The sequence below is a fragment of the Podarcis bocagei genome, assembly GCF_964188305.1.
Source record: "Podarcis bocagei genome assembly, chromosome: 6".
Classification (NCBI taxonomy): domain Eukaryota; kingdom Metazoa; phylum Chordata; class Lepidosauria; order Squamata; family Lacertidae; genus Podarcis; species Podarcis bocagei.
Window position 1 is genome coordinate 34,663,631 of NC_138130.1, and position 17,665 is coordinate 34,681,295.

General features: G+C 40.5%; 3 long non-coding RNA genes across 3 annotated transcripts in view; 2 read left to right on the top strand and 1 right to left on the bottom strand.

Annotated features, from left to right (window-relative positions):
* LOC308588628 overlaps positions 1-17,665 on the bottom strand; it is a 39,782-nt gene that overhangs the window by 15,112 nt on the left and 7,005 nt on the right. The window contains exon 2 of the long non-coding RNA XR_014008836.1: positions 12,059-12,149. This is a non-coding gene — a long non-coding RNA (uncharacterized lncRNA). The remainder of the gene's footprint in view (positions 1-12,058; positions 12,150-17,665) is intronic.
* Positions 1,325-6,458, top strand: LOC308588643. Its single transcript, XR_014008855.1, has 2 exons — positions 1,325-1,478; positions 6,252-6,458. It is a non-coding gene; the product is annotated as an uncharacterized lncRNA (long non-coding RNA).
* Positions 1,486-2,109, top strand: LOC308588640. The gene is made up of 2 exons (XR_014008851.1): positions 1,486-1,696; positions 1,820-2,109. It is a non-coding gene; the product is annotated as an uncharacterized lncRNA (long non-coding RNA).

Sequence of the window (17,665 nt, forward strand, 5' to 3'; positions counted from 1 at the left end):
AGGCATTCGTCTTGCGGGGCACCACTGTAATTATTATTATTATTATTATTATTATTATTATTATTATTATTATTATTTGTTTTGAAACGCTGCCCACAAAGGGTTTACACTGAAAAAACAGAAGAGCAGGATCTGCAGGATCTGGTCAATGCACTCTGAAGACCAGAGGCGCAGCTCCTTTACTCACATGTAACTGTAAATCCTCCCAGCATTTGATTATTGTTATCCCTGGAATTTCAACGTCTCTGATTTACTACGGTTCTAGTCCTTCTCTCCTGCTGTCTTGAGAGAAGACTAGCTTGTTGGTTCTCTCCTGCCTCCTCAAAGGAAATGTCAGCAGGGACTAAAGAACTCTGGGCCTGGTAGTACTTGAGAGGGCATGTCATATAGGGTGGCAAATTAATTCCTCTTCCTTAAACTACAAGTCCTAGCTAGAGTTTACTGTACAAAAACGCTCTCTAGTTACACAGAGAGGATGAGGGGGAAACAGCAATACAACCAATTTGCTATCAACATTATTGAGTGACTGCAGAAAGTTAGATCCTTGTCAGCAAATTTGTTCATATGAGTAAAGTTGCTGAAACTATAAACAAAACAACTGTTTGCAGGTTACTTTCCTTGAATGTTTGCTACCATGTGGTAATAGTCCAGCTGAACTCTCTGCAGGGAAGTGCTAGAGCACAGTCATAGACTTCCTTAAAGATCATTTTACCTCACTGGTAACATGGGTTTCTTGTCAGAGAAATAAATTTCTCTGAAATCATCAAAGCCAGTAGGATGTATTTGAATGCTACCTCAAAAAAGACAGTCCTTTGCACCGTTCTACTCTATATGAACCGATCCACTACTGAGATTTGTATCTTCATCATTTATCCCTCACCTATTTTCAGCTTGCATGTTCTGTGTTACAACTCACCTCTGAACACCAATTTATCAGTGGCCCTTGAAACCCCACAGCATATTTTATTTCTTTGGTAGGAGAAGGGACCCACTGATGCCATCACCTTTGCTGACATCCTCCCATTGCTGAAGCATCCTTTCAGCCACTCACACTCAATAAAGCGGCCTTTGTGGCAGATTTAAGAGGCAACGGGAGTGTGATGAAAGATACTAAATGCCAGTGGCCTAGAAGGAGCAGGAAGGGAGGTTGTGTGTATGAAAATCTTGAGGCTATTGTGCTGGACTGGATGGAAATATTTCATAGGGAGGGCCCATAATTGGAAACAGTTGAGATTCATTAATACTGCCACACAGGGATATCTACCTCAGAACATTAAGATTTCCTACAATAACCTTTTCCTTGTCTTTTCCATGGCCCTAATTGGTTGTGTTGTGGAGTGGGAATCCAAGGGAACACAGTTCCAGAATGTATCTCCATCATGATGTAGTTTGCCTAAAAGTATCCATTACTGTCTTTCTGTTACCAGAACAGGCAACTCTTCCAATTTAGAGCATCAGAACGATGTTCATTCTGCAATGTAAGCTTTGCAGACGTTCACAATCACATGTTGTGATATATATTTTTAATGATTTGTCTAATTTTGAGCTATTTACTCCTAACATATATCTGTTGCACAGCATAGAGAAGGGAGCATAGAAGGTATCTTTGGTGTCAAAATTAAAAAGAAAAGGAACATTTTGAATCAAGTTGTCTGGCAGTTCGGTTTTGCTCACTCATTTAGCATTTTCCTAACAGGTATTTGTTTATATCCCACCTTTCCTTAGCATACTTAAGGCAGCTAGCAAAACCCAATGTGGGATGAAGCAGTGACACTAAATCAATTTTCTTTCCCGTTTCCCTTTTTCTTTTAAAAATGAGATCGGAATCTTATGATGGCAGATTATGACAACCTTGTGGAAAATTGAGGGATGATCTCTCCATCAGCTACCACTAAATGAGAATGTCTTTAGCCACTGCTTTTGCTACAGGGAATAAATGTTGCAGAAGCATGGATGGCAAATGGAAAGCTTCATTTAAATGGAGAACATACACACCCAAGTCCCTAGCTATGAGAAAAGATCTAGGAGGTTTGCCATTTACTCTGGATTTCTTTGTACAAGTTATTTTCTTAGAGATTTCTTACAAGAGTCATTAAAAAATCCCACCAGGTTCTTAGATGTTCTGTCTTCCAGTCTGTTTCTGGGCCCAATATTAAGAGCCAGTTTTCATCTATAAATATCTAAATTTAAGCCTTGGGTTACTTGAAATATCACTTTCTCGCATACACCAATGTGGTTTTTAATATCTTTGTCTGAGACCCTGCTCTGAGTGCCCCTGCCAAATGACATCAGGTGATAGAGGTCCTTACCCTTATGGGAGATATGTATGGCCCCTTCTCTATTGGTTTTTAGAATACATTTTAAGATTTCTTTTTAATTCCTCATAGCCAAACTACATTTGGATATTTTTCTGGAGTTCACTTTTTGCAAATACAGTGGTACCTCAGGTTACAAACACCTCGGGTTACAAACACTTTGGGTTACAGACTCCGCTAACCCAGAAGTAATACTTCGGGTTAAGAACTTTACCTCAGGATGAGAGCATCTTGGAAGATCCTATGAATACAGTATCAGAAGTATTGAAAGAAATTGATAAGTTTGGACAATTGGCAGGATTTATGTTGAATAAGAAAAAACACCAAAGCAATTACTAAAAATACTGACCAGGAGTTAGTTAATAGACTACAGCAGCAAACTGAGATAGAAGTGGTTAAGAAAGTAAAATATTTAGGGGTTTGGTTAACCCCTAGGAGTATTGACTTGTTTCAGAACAATTATGTTCCAACATGGAATAAGATTAAAAGGGACCTTGAGGTATGGGGAAGAATGAAACTTTCTTTTTGGGGAAGAATTACAACGATAAAAATGAATGTGCTACCGAAGATGTTATTTTTATTCCAAACAGTTCCAGTAATCAAGGGGGCAGCAATTTTTAAAAACTGGCAAAGACAAATTTCAAGGTATATCTGGCAGGGTAAGAAGCCGAGGATAAAATTTAAGATTTTAACAGATGCAAAAGAAAGAGGAGGCTTCGCCCTGCCAGACCTGAAATTATATTATGAAGCATCTTGCCTCTGTTGGTTAAAGGAATGGATAAAATTACAAGATACGGATGTGTTAGACTTAGAAGGTTTTGATAATAGATTTGGGTGGCACGCGTATTTGTGGTATGATAAGAAACGGGTCCACAAAGGTTTTGAAAATCATATTATAAGAAGGTCCTTGATTGAAGTATGGGAAAGATACAAAAATCTGTTGGAACAAAAAACTCCTTATTGGTTATCACCGCTGGAAGCGATAAGCGTGAAGAAAGTCAATATGACAGGGGGTTGGGTAACATATGAGAAATTGATATGTAAAAGTGAAGGAAAATGGAAAATGAGACCATTTGAAGAAGTTAAGAATTATGTGAATGACTGGCTGCATTTTTTTCAAATTAATGAGATGTTTAGAAAAGATTTAAATGAAAGGGACTTTGCTGATAAAGAATCCAAATTTCAGACTGACATATTAAATAATGACTGTAAGATCTTAGCAAAAATGTATAAGATATTGCTGGAATGGTATACGAAGGATGAGGAGGTAAAATCAGTGATGATTGATTGGGCCAAAGATATAGGACATAATATACAAATGGAGGAATGGGAAAGACTGTGGAAAGATGGTTTAAGATTCACTGCATGTACTGCTATAAAAGAAAATGTTATGAAGATGATGTATCGATGGTATATAACCCCCGTAAAGTTAGCAAAAATGTATAAGATAAGTAACAAATGTTGGAAATGTAAAGTAAAGGAAGGCACTTTCTTTCATATGTGGTGGGAGTGTAAGAAGGTAAAATGCTTCTGGTAAATGATTTATAATGAATTGAAGAAAATGTTGAAATACACATTTACTAAGAAACCAGAAGCGTTTTTACTTGGTATTACAGGGAATGAGATAAACAAGAAAGAGAAGAAGTTATTTTTATATGCAGTGACTGCAGCAAGAATATTGATGGCCCAGAAATGGAAACAAGAGGAGATGCCTACGATAGAAGATTAGAGAGCCAAAATGATGGACTATGCAGAATTGGACAGAATGACAGGAAGGATTCGGAATCGACGCGATCAAAGATTTACAGAAGATTGGGAGAAGTTTATTCAATATTTGCAAAAACTAAGTGATAACCAGATTACGTTTGTAAGCTTTAAGGAAGCTCTGTGATGTGAAAATCTAATAATAAGTATAAATAATGAATTGAAGCTACCAGAATAATTAACAATAAGTAGGATTGTGTTAAAAGTTATAAAATGAAGGAAGTTCAGACAAATTGAGGGAAGTCAAAAGAATGGAATTAAGAGGTAATTAAGAAGTTTGAATGTACAACTTTGTTTTCTTTTTTTGTATTTGTAAACCAATAAAAATATAAATTAAAAAAAGGATGAGAGCAGAAATTGCGTGGCGGCGGGAGGCCCCATTAGCTAAAGTGGTACCTCAGGATAAGAACGGTTTCAGGTTAAGAACAGACGTCCGGGACGAATTAAGTGTGTAACCAGAGGTACCACGGTATTTGTTTGCAGCTGTTATTTCACTGGTACACCTTTTGGAAACTGTTTGTATTATCTTCTGGGCATGATGTCTTTCCTTCTGGAAACATGCCCAGCATGTTGGAGAACAGGGGTGTGTGTTGTATTGCCTATCCTGCTCCCCCCCCCAATATGTCCTGTTTCTCTCAGGTGCAGTGGGAGGTCACTGTCTTATTCTCACCAGTACTGAAGTAAGATTCAGCTGGCTGGTTAATGTACTTAGAATGCAGGGGAGGCAATTTTGTCCTTTCCATCATACAGCAAAATGTATCAAGCCCAACCTGGGATCTCAGTTATTACATCTTTGGGAATCACACTCTTGGGGTTTTCTTTAAATCTTCCTTGGAAGAGTTGAAAGAACCTATCCTTTTCCTGCTCTTCAACCACCTTAACGATAGGAGCATATTTAAAGTTAATAAGTGTGGGAAGAGGTAACTAAACTGTATGCTCTCTTGTTTCCAGAACTGTTTTTGGAGGGGGACTGACTTTCTGTGTCTCTAGAGAGTCTCTTCAAAAGAACTCCGGCACAGGAGTCCCTAATGATATAAATTCTGTGGCAGTTGCAACAGGCAGAGTTTACGACGACGGAATATTGATCAACAGATGTAGCTTAGCTCAGAGACTTGAATAGACATGGATTAGATGCAAGACCCCATATGTTCCCCATCTCCAATTTCATTAATCTTATTGTGTTTGGTGGCTATGAGATACTCCTTTATATCAGATTATGGGAAAGACCTGATTGATAACGCTATCTAGAGAAATATTTATTCTGTGTCAATGATAGTACTTTTGATTCTGAAAACTTTTGTGCTGCAGCGTGCCAGTTGCAGAAGTCCTTGAACTCAATGGTTCTTTTTATTATGTGATATGAGATCTTTGTCCTTTGTAAATGAATAAAGAGTAATGGAGAGAAACGTTGGACTTTTTCTTTTAGCTTTGCCGTCACTGATTAAAGAAGCTGAAGGGGCTTTCTAGAAATAAGCTCTGTTTGGACCCAGGCACCTTAATTAAATTGATTGCTCAATTACTTTTGGACTAAAAGAAAGAAAGAAAGAGCAACACTTGATTAAAATTCTGCTCTGAAGAAAAATGAACACCTGTTTTTTGTAAACACTGCAGCCAGAGGGATCTCAGTCAATGCTTGCAAGAGAAAGAAGCACTAGCAAGTCGTGTTTGGGGAAGAAGTGGCAGCCCAGGACAATCCAGCAAAAGAGGGAAAAGGACATGCTTTTACGTGCAAACAAAAGATAATCTTAAAGCTGTCACCTTAAGGGGACATACTAAGTTTTATTGGAATACTAATCAGCTTGCAGAATCCAGCATACAGAACTGTTGATAGCTGGCTTGGGATCAAGGGTGCTTTTCTGCATCTGGCAACAATATGGGTCATTCTGACTCCACTGCAAGCACATGTCAAAGAACGGGAGTCACTGAGGGGCAAATTACTCCATTCATTTCAAAGGATGGCACTCACCCAGGACAGAGGGAAGAGTGATGCCATATTGTACTTCCTTGAAATGTGTGAATAGCATCAACTGAAGCGAATGGCAACGTGCTTTTCCGAATGTGGCAAATGGATGGGATGAGGGAGAGATTTAGGATCTGTGCTTGGTTTCTGCTTTTGGCTCCTTGCACTTCTCTCTCTTATCTAAAATGCATCTTGCCCATTTCCTCTGGCAGGGAAACATTATGCTCTGGGAGAGAGAGGTGCAAGATTAGTTCTGGTTTTGATGGAGAAAAGTTTGGACAGAAAGCCTAAGGGAAATATGCACCCTATGGCTCCAAAGGTATGGATTTTTGTCCCATCTGAAACAAGCCTGAAAGGGAGCTACATATGAATACAAAATGGCCAACTCTTATACTCGGAACAGAAAGCTACTAATTTTATAGTAGTCTGCTGCCTTCCTATTTTACAAGTTAATCTTCTTTCTCCCGAATCTAAGTTCTGTTCCTGAATCTACTCTTTTCCAGTCACTGCCAGATGTCATAGATATTCCAACCCTCTTTTCATTTTTAAGATCTATGAAAAGAAGGGGTGGGTGAGTGAGGGAAGATAGATTTTTGTGGCCCCTCACTGACTTACATCACTAGATGCCTTATCGCTTGATGATTTGCCGCTGCTTGTGTGAATTGTTTCAATTGAACAATATTGATTTAAGGTTATGCAAAGTGATGATACAGAGCCTAGGGCTTGCCGATCAGAAGGTCGGCAGTTCGAATCCCTGCAACAGGGTGAGCTCCTGTTGCTTGGTCCCTGCTCCTGCCAACCTAGCAGTTCAAAAGCACGTCAAAGTGCAAGTAGATAAATAGGTACCACTCTGGCGGGAAGGTAAACAGTGTTTCTGTGCACTGCTCTGGTTCGCCAGAGGCGGCTTAGTCATGCTGGCCACATGACCCGGAAGCTGTCTGCAGACAAATGCCAGCTCCCTCAGCCAATAAAGCGAGATGAGCGCCGCAACCCCAAAGTCGTCCACGACTGGACTTAATGGTCAGGGGTCCCTTTACCTTTACCTTTAAAGTGATGATACAGCAGTTTCCCATATAGCGCTTGACCCATGATGGTTCTTTCACACATGCAAGTCATCATATTTTCATTCATAACATTTCTGCACACCCTTTATATAAAGTACTCAGTGTAGGTGTAAATATATAAAAATTGAACAATAAGATCTGTTTCATCCATACCTGGGCTGGTGATAGGCTACACAGCACAGGGTGCAGAAATGGAACAGGCAACCCTCTCTTCTACCATGCAGGGTACTGCATGCAGAACGAGGGCTGTTGTATGTGGTGGAACAATTGGTCAATAAAAAAACATCTGAGTGATAAAGGGAAGGGATGCATCCTTCACTCATCATGTAAAACAATAGCGAGTCTTGGGCCACCTCACCAACACAGTTATTGCCACATAAGCTTTATGCTAGTCTTTAAGGCACCACGATATTCTTTGTTGTTTTTCCTGTGACTGGCCATCACAGCTGTTTTCTTCCAGAAAGGCACCAGCCTTTCTGAACACTGGGTACCGGCAGAGTTTCCATGAGCAGGAGATGGTGCCCTAAACTTGACTTCTCCATTTCCCACTAGGTAGATATACCATAACGGTCCATCAAATTCTCTGCGTTCCATCTTATTTTATGTGTAGGTTAAACAGCATTCATATATGTTTATAGGAGGGTGGGGATCCAGAATTGTAACACCAATCATCCACGTTATATTACTGAATGCCTCTGTGTTTGTAGAACTATTTGGGCCACAAGAGAAGACCCAAAGGTGGATTAGAATCATGGGAATAAATACAACAAGGTTATTGTTTGAGTTGCAATTCTTCCTGCTTCTTCTACTTTCTTTTTCTTTCTTTTTTCTTTTTTCGAGGGGGTTGTGTAAAGTTCTGCAAATGATTGTATTAATCCAATTATCATATGCTTCTGCCATGGGTTTCAGTGGCAGAGTTCCAGTAATTACTCTTCATTAGTATTCATTAGTACCAGGTCTTGCCTGATCTCAAGTTCATGTTGAATAAACTCGGCTGTAATATTTTTGATATGGGCTAGATGTAGAGGTCACCGTGGAGGCATTAATTAGGCCTGGTCGTCAGAAGATATTTTTGTGGCTCTTCAAATGAGTTTTGCTTCAGATGCGCCATGGCTTTCCACTTGTGAAGTGTGAGCAGATATGCAAAGCAGAGTTAGCAGCAAAGCCGACACTTCAGCGTCCTAAGAATCTAAGAGCGTAGGCCACAAGAAAGCCCAAACACACACACTGTCTGCAACGATCTTCCAAAAAATGCACAGTGTTTCGGGACCATTTCTTTACAACTCTGACTTAAGCATGTATCTTCTGAACCCACGTTAAAGTGGAAAGCGTGGGTGCTGGAAAATGACGCTGGGTGAGTTTATTGGAACAGATTTCTCCCCCAATTAGATGTTGTAAGGGATTGTAAGATCTTGAAGACATCTCTAACCAAATGCTATACTCTGGAGGATGGGGGGAAAGAAATGGTAAAAACCAGCAATCTTGTATATTTTCTTTTTAAAAAAATTCTTTTAGACCACTTCTTCTTTGGCAATGCTGAGATACGTCTCGGAGAGGAAGAGAATAACTTTCTTGTGCAAGAGGAGTAGACATCTTCTTCGTTCAGAGGCTGTATACTACTGAAAGCTAGCTTCTGGGGAGTAACTGCAGGAGAGGCTTATTGATTTCACGTCCTGTTTGTGGGCTTCCTGTAGGCACAGAATCACAGAATTATAGAGTTGGAAGGGACCAAGAGGGTCATCCAGTCCAACCCACTGCAATGAAGGAATCCTTAACCCAATGTGGGTTAAAGAATCTCCGGCTCTACCAACTGAGCTGGCTGGCTGCCCTGATCCAGAAGGGCTTTTTTTATGTTCTTCTGTTTTGAGTAAAAATGAAAACTGCATAATAACAGTTTTTTTAAAAACGAGGATGACATTGTTAAGCTCAAGCTAGCCTACACTTTACTCTCTATGCATGCATTTATGTATTTCTAGGTCAATGTCTTTTGATGTATTTAAAAAAGAAAAGAAATGTAACCTTATTTGTCTTTTCCATTTCATTAATGTTTCTTTGATTTTATAAAATATTATGAACTTGAAAAAGCAACAGCTATTCAAATTATCTCAGTAGGTCCCAGACAAGTTTGCAAGATGTGGAGGCTTTGCACAAGAGATATTAATGGCTAGTTGCAAATAGCTGTATCTTTCCGAAGTTTCGGTTTTTAAAGAAAATAATGTAAATAACAGGTAAGCAAGAAAATCTTCAATGAACATTGTAGTCTTGTCTACAAGCATACTTTGGCTTTTGCCTCACACTGAAATAGCAAATCACAAACATAATAAGGTGATGTCCAATAAGTCTGCTCTGAGTATGACTAACATTGGAGATGACCCAATAATGTTAGGACTCAGATACAGATGCTATGCCCAGTGTATTAAATACCAGGAGTACTATGGATGAGAAGCCAGTCTTGTCAATAGAAGCCCTGCTGTCAGGGACTGGACAGAGGAGGAATGGTGGAGACCGCCTCCCCAGCCTGAACCTTCCAGAGAAGAGGAAGACAGTCTAGATTTACAACAGTGGTTTGCGGGAGGTCACAGCTCAGAGGCAGATGAAGGGCAAAGTTGGGAAATAATGGGAAAAGAGGAGCAGGAGGCAGAACCGGAGCAGCTGGCTTACACTTATCACGAGAAAGCATTCCAGACCCTCCTTCTCCCAGAACCTGGCAAACATTGAAAGTAGGAGAGCAAAGGGCTCAGAGACGAATGGCCCTAAGCGGCCACTGTAAGGTGGGTGGTGCTGTTGATGATTGAGGAAGTGGAGAGAAGGGGGTGGTGGTGGAGATTTACTCGGAGCAACACCATTACTTCAAGAGGCTGCATTTCTAAGCTTCTCTCTGTGAATATTGAATAAAAGACATTGGTAAGAACTTTCCTTGTCTTATCTATTCCTGGCAGCCTACCGTGGAGGGATTGGATTCCCTGACGCCTGACGCCTGCACAAGGACTTCCGGTTATGTGACAGGGCTGTCTCCCATGCATCCTGCTCATTGGCGGGGCAGGGAGTGTGAAGAATCCCAGAACAGCATGCGGGAAGAGGAGAGTGGGGAAACTCTTTATTCTGGAAAGCTGCAATGATGAAACATTTGCCATAAACTGTGGCATTGAATTCTATTCCAGTTCATTATTTGCTGTTTTGAATTCCTTTTGGAATTTCTTGTGCAAAATATTTAAGAATCAGCCACCCTTTCCCCCATGAGTAGGGATAGGTAGTGTATAGGGCTAGGTAGGTTTTACTTTATTAAATTTCTCAGAGTTGCATCCAATGCTCTTCCAACTTGGAGTGCACCCACTCAAATGAAATAGCACAACTACACTTCTCTGCATTCAGTGGGTCTGTTCTGAGTAATACTGGATGAAATCCTTAGTCACCAGCCACAAGCAAAACCAACCACAAGCTACAAAAATTTAAAACATACAAAAAAAATGGAGACATAATCATACTGTCAACAGGTTAACATATCAGATTATGGCAACCTATAAAACTGCTAAAAAGCACCACTGACACAATTATAAATCATCCAATTCTGAGGTGGGGAATTAACAGCCAGTACCTCAAATATGCTCAGATGCCTGGCAGTAGAGGAAAGTCTTAACTCCACGCCAAAACTATGGTAAAGTTGGGGTCAGGCAGGCCTTGCCTGAGGGGAGAACTTTGCAGATTGTTAGGGCTGCAGCTCAGTGGTAGACTTGCCACTTTGCATGCAGGAAGTTCCCATATGTTACATCACACCACCCTCTTTTCTTGCGCAGCACCCAGAGTTGTGGCACTCCCCCCGCCCTGTTGCTGGAGTAGGCTACAGGAGTTTCCTCTTCATTGCTCCAGACCACAGCCCTACCCCTCTGTCCTCACTGCCCCTACCATTTGGCAGCTCCTGAAGTGTGCTCTGTGGGAAGGCACTTTCCAAGAGTGTGTGGTGGTGACCAGTGCTACATTCCTAGAAGAAGAGGGCCAGAACTCACCATGAACACCTCCCTTGTTCTCTTATAATGGAAAGGTGCCCACCTGAGAGGTGCCAGAACTGAGATTTGGTGAGTTATGGCTGGGGGGGAAAGCCCTGGTGGTGATCTTAAGAGGGAGAAAGAGAGTGAGGTGGATCTGGCACTAAACACTGCTGATATGTAGCCCCCAAAACATTCCACTGGGGAATAGAGCCCTCATTGGGGGCAAAGTTCCACACACTGGCAATGAAGAAGGACAAAAATTACATTCCTTAAACAAATCTGTCAATAGAATCTGTGTTGCCAGATTGATTTTGTACACTTGGAGTTTTCTTGGCCATGAAGATAATAAAGTCTCATATTTAATGAAACTACCTTGGAAAGAAAGCATTGTAATACGCCTCAAATTTCCTCAATAACCCCCCTGTTGGCTAAGAGAATATAGAATGCTAAGTTTTTATTTGTGTTAACATGGGAAGCAGGAATTGTGATGGGGCCATAATGGGGTTGGATTAGTTGATTTTGATGGGACTATAAAAGGGTTGAATTTGAATGCTAGGCTTACTGGCGTTTGATTTGAGTTCAGGAGTATGCTTGGGAGCAGAGGGCAGCAAAAGCTGCTGTTAAGTCATTTCTGTCTACAGCATGCCCTGGTAAAATGGGAACTTGCCGATACAGCAGGCATCTGTGTCTTTTGTTTTTGGTATTCTCCCACATAGAACTGTAGCAGAGTGGAGAATGAGGCTTGATGGGCTCCATATTTTACAATGCGCAACGCAACCCAACATCTGGGAAGCACTTAATGGAGAATTAATCTTGTTTTTAATGTGTGGGGAGCAGGGATAGCCCTAGGCATTTTGTTCTTGATTATTTGTGGTTAGTTTTATTTTTCCATCCTGTTGTCATGGTTTGCTGCCAAAAAAAAAAAAGGCAAGAAGGAAAGCTTGGCAAGCTGTTGGGAAGTGGACTAACCTGTAAGGTGTGATGGTGTGCTTGTAACATGGAGATTATTTGGTCTGCCATCCTAAGTTTTCTTCTTGATGAACTCAATGGAAATTACCTCCTGGCAAACAAATAAACCTAGGATTAGGTTGTTTGTGTCCAGCTGGGATACTGAGTACACTGGAGGTTATCATTATCATCATCATCATCATTATTACAACTTATTACCCACTGTTCAGCCCAAGGTCCCTAGGAGGGTTATAGCAAATGAAACACACTATTATAGGGTACCTTCTCCAGAAATCTATCCCCAGTTTTCTGGGAATAGGAACACAACAGGCTATTCACTAATTAACTAAGGGCTGCTTTACACATGCCTGCTCATAACTTGCTATCTCATCATTTGACGGGCTCACAGATGAAGCAAACCACTTTCGCTGAACAGTATTGGATGCAATCCAGCACGAGTTTGTTGCAATTTCAGGTCCATGGAAATCTTTGGAATTTAATCACCCATTTCTGTAGGCAGATGAAGCCTTACATGTGTGTCCTATCACAGGACTAATAACATGATTTTTTTTTTTATTAAAAAAACCCTTTCCCTCAGAAAATGGGCAGAGGATCCAATGCATGAGATTTTTAGTACAGCTTTTTTTCTTTTTAAGGCAGTAACATGGCTCAATGCTAAGTCAAGAGAATGTGAACGGGAAGCATTGCAGAGAGCTTTGCTCTAAGCTATTTGGTTATAAAAAGCATTTCACCTTGCAAGTACAACATTAGGAAAAGAAACCAGGCACTTCTGATGAAGTACCACCCTTTACTTGCGATACAAAATGAAAGTTTCCTTTATTTGTGGCTAAGGGAAAACTTAAGTGCAAGGAGAACTTATCTTCTGCCTTGCCTTGCCTGGCGTCTTGTTTTAGGCACCCGCTTTGTTTCTGGTGCAGGGAAAGAAGGATGTGTCTTTAATAAACAAGCCTGGGAACTAATACAAATCCATGTTGACAAATGCTTGTCAGGAAGAAAACCAAAGACGCAAAATCAATACACAGCCTTGCATTAAATCTCAATGCTTAGAGATAGATATCTTTGCCGTTCCTTTCTCTCTCTCCCCTCCTTTTTGTTTACTAAATAGCTGTCCCTGATTAATTTAGGATAAACAAAAATGTGTAGACTACAAAAGTACCCCCCCCCACCCACGCAGATGATAATAATAAAAAGTTTACCGTGAACCTTTTTCAAACAGTCTTGTATTTTATTTTAAGGGGGAACAGGAAAAGAAGGATACAGCCCACCCCTCCCAGCCTTCTTTCTTCTGACACCATTTTACTTTAGAAAATCTCAAAGTACAAGTGAATACATGACACTCGTGATGTCTCCAGTGTACACATTTTACGTTTGATTTATGACATTACTATATAGGTGCACTTGACAGCTTTCAGATTGAAGCAGAGACAAGAGAGCTTTAAAGTGAGATGGGTTATCTGGGTAAATCTATCAAGGGTTTCATCCTGGGAGAACAAGGAGAGAGGCTTTGTAGAGCCCTGCTGTGTAGCAAGCCTCATGCTGAGCACATCCCAAGCTCCCTGACAGTTGCGCACAGCCTTCACTGTAATAACGAATAAAAGGGAGCTCCCTGTAGATTACAGATCTTCCGTGTTTTGACATTGACCTTAATACATAATTTAACCACAAAGCCTGAGAAGTGTGGAACAAGATAAGAAAAGACCACAGAACTGGCAAATAAAGTGATGTTCAATCAGAAATCATATTTGTTCCTGATAGTGGAGATGTGGGCATTAAAAAGGGAGACAGAGAAAGATTGAGGGGAAAGAAGGAGAGAGAGGGAGAGAGGGAGAGATTGAGGAAAAATGATCTGGGTTATTTGAAGAGTTATGGATCTGTTTTAAAGGACATATGGCTGTCAAGTACAAATTTGCCTGGGAAAACATGGTAAAACACACACAAAGGAGTCAATAGTTATTACATTTTTCAAAATTGGAGGTTATTTCTTTTCTTCAGCAGTCTAAGCATGCCTTTAAGACTGGTCACTGTGTTCACACACACACCTTGACTTTGGGGGTTGCAACAGGAATGATACAATGCCATGCATGGATGATGCCTAGTTTGGGAACTCGAGGATACTTATGCCTTAAGAAGAAGAGGTGGATTTCCTCACCCATTTTATGGATAGAAACTACCTTTCGTGCAATAGAGAAACAGGATGGTGGCATGGTAATAGTATATTTAACATATAGAAACAAACAATGCAATCCCATACAGTATATGTCTACTCAGAAGTCGATCTTAGGGTTACTCAGTATAGAGGTCTGCACTGTTAGATGTTCATAATTAAACCCTAGAGTAAACGTTTCTTATATTATTCCTCATTACAAGGATTTTGAGTAAATTTTAACCAGATTTACACATGTTTAAGCACAGTGATTTTCAGCGGGAGCAGTTAATGTGCTTAAATCTCACTCAGTCATTTCAATCTCTGCCACTGAAATGGTAAAAGAGAATTTCCGTATGCAACATTAGTGGTTTATTAAAAGGTTGCCAGAATAACAAATTATTAGCTAGTGTGTGCCTGGGCACAGAAAGCAGAGTCAAGAAACAACCAGCATTCATAGTTTGGCAGAGAAAAGTCAACATGGTTTTGTAAAGGGAAACCATGCACAGAATTTTGAAAGTTAAATGTCCCCAGGTATGATATCCTGATTTATTATCTTAGCATTAGCCTGGAATCAAATTTTTCAAGAAGGTTTAGAGTAGGTAACAATACCTTTCATTTATGCAAAAATCCTCCAGGATATTATTCAGCACAAGATCCACAGAGATTAATGGGAGCTCCATTCATGTGCATGGGAACTACCTTATAGACCATACAAGCAAGGGCCATCCCAAGTTCACCTACGGCTCTTCCTTCCTCTGACTGCTGTATCAAGTTCAGTCTATTACATTTCAAATGATGTCTGTAGCTCATGGTACATTGAAAAGCTCTTGCACAATGAAAAAATAAAACCTAAACATTCTAATAATTGTGAGCATTTAAAAACCAAACCCTGTGATTTGTGGTAAGATCTGCTTTTTTATACATTCATCGATAATAAAGTATTTATGCTTGCAACAGCTATGGTTGGTATGCTACATGCTAGGTTCTTCATCAAGGGATTCCTCAGTAAGGAGATTAGTGGTTTTATTTATTTATTGCATTTATAACATGCCTTTCCTACAAGGAGGGCATGGCTGTGCACACGCTACCTTATTTATCTACACAACAAGCTTGTGAGGTAGGCTATGTAAGAGATGCCCACGGTCATAGCTGAGTGAGGATCTAAATTAGGGTCCCCCTAGCCCTAGTCCAACACTCTAAGCAGGACACCCTACTATCTCTGTCAGACAATCTTCCCTAAACTATGCCAGACAATGAACATATATTATTATTTTTTTACTTAAAGCATCCAAAGGGGATTGGCATGGTTTTCTAAACTCTTTCTGCCATACTGCTTCCCTAACCTAAATATCGCTGTCCTGAATCTATTAGCTCCAACAAAGCAGGTGGTGGAGGAGGAAATAAATGCATGTCCATTTCTGCTGAAAGCGCTAACAACGGGTCAGGGATGGGGTGCAATGGGGTGGCTTAGATCAGGAGAACGGTGTCAAGGAAAGGATTAAAGTCCTGCTCCCCAGTGCCACTTCTCTGGTTAGATTTGGACCCCTGCTACAGCTGTGTTGAAGTTGAAGTAAAAATATGATCATGGATCACCCATAACATATGTAGTGTGAGCCCAAGAGACAATTTGTGCACCAGCATCAATCTTCCTTGCAGCTTGAGCATGGGTGTACTCTAAGGAACTTTTTGTTCCTGGACACTGAGGTCCAGTACTGATGGCCTTCTGGCGGTTCCCTCACTGCGAGAAGCGAAGTTACAGGGAACCAGGCAGAGGGCCTTCTCGGTAGTGGCACCCGCCCTGTGGAACGCCCTTCCACCAGATGTCAAAGGAAAAAACAACTACCAGACTTTTAGAAGACATCTGAAGGCAGCCCTGTTTAGGGAAGCTTTTAATATCTGAAGCATTATTGTATTTTAATATTTTGCTGGAAGCCACCCAGAGTGGCTAGGGAAACCCAGCCAGATGGGCAGGGTATAAATAAATAAATAAATAAATAAATAAATATTATTATTATTATTATTATTATTATTATTATTATTATTCCAGTGGAATAATAGGAAGGTCCAACAAACCAGGCCGGTATGTAATGGAAGCTGAGTGTACCTCAATCTTTTGCAGTGGTTTCCTGACAGATATGTAGGGCTTCTATGACAGGCATGGGGGGGGAGAGTTCTACTCTGATAGATTTGGAAACCACTGTATTAGAACACGGAAAGATCTGGAGCCCAAACCTATGTCATCACCAGAGAAACAACTATTCCCACCCACCCCATCAAAATAAAACAACAAGATTTCACAAGTCATTCAGATAGAAGGGTGGGAGATCTGCTAAATTTCTGTGCATTATATATGTGGCCAATATAACAACCGTAATGGTAGAGAACATGTACGTGCGGAACAATAAAAAGATGCTAAGCAGGCCTTTCCATGTGGCGGGTACACAGTTCCTGATTTTCTCTTTGGTTGTAACTTCAAAGCTGAAACTAGCCATAAATCATTGGCAGGGTGGGAAATGCAATAAAAGACTTGGAAAGACACCATCAGGGGTACATCAAATGTGGACTTTTAAGAAGCACAAAAAGATGCCATGGCTCTGAACTTCGAGCCAGCACATCACCTAGTGATGATGTTGAATGCAGGGCCAAAAGGAATACGCTCAGTCTTAGAATGCACACACAATCTGATGATTTGAGCATGTGAATATCATCAAACACTGATATGTCACCAAGAAACACAGAATCAATCAGAAGGCATCAAAGAGCTATGCTAACACGGCATGCAGGGAGAAATTCTGCAAACTGCCAAAGAGCAAGTCAACAATCGTTACCTGCACATTTCTAAAAGACTTCATATTTGTAGGAGTAGCTGCATATTGTATATAATGTGAAGTATAATGCTGTTGAGAATAGGGGTGGAGTGGTACATTTTGAAGTGCAAGAGCTCCTCGTGAAGTCTCCATAGTCACACTGTCAAGATTTAATAGACATGCTTCCAATACAAATCCAAAAAAATGCAGGCAGTTGTGTTAATCCATTATTACACACACACACACACACACACACACACACACACACACCAGCAGTATATAACAGAATAACCAATATATTAGGATTAACGTGACTGCAAAGTTATGAACAACTTTCTGGGAATAAGCTGAATTGAACTCAGTGGTGCTCAGTTCTGACTGCATAGCTTCAAGTTGTAAAACACAGTGGATGTTAGCAAAAGATAAATGCAACCTTTATAATAATAATAATAATAATAATAATAATAATAATAATAATAATAATAATAATTTATTATTTATACCCCGCCCATCTGGCTGGGCCTCTTGTAGATGGCTAACATTTTGCTTAGGGGTTCAAATTAAAAGGTAAAGGTACCCCCGCCCGTATGGGCCAGTTGTGTCCGACTCTAGGGTTGTGCGCCCATCTCACTTAAGAGGCCGGGGGCCAGCGCT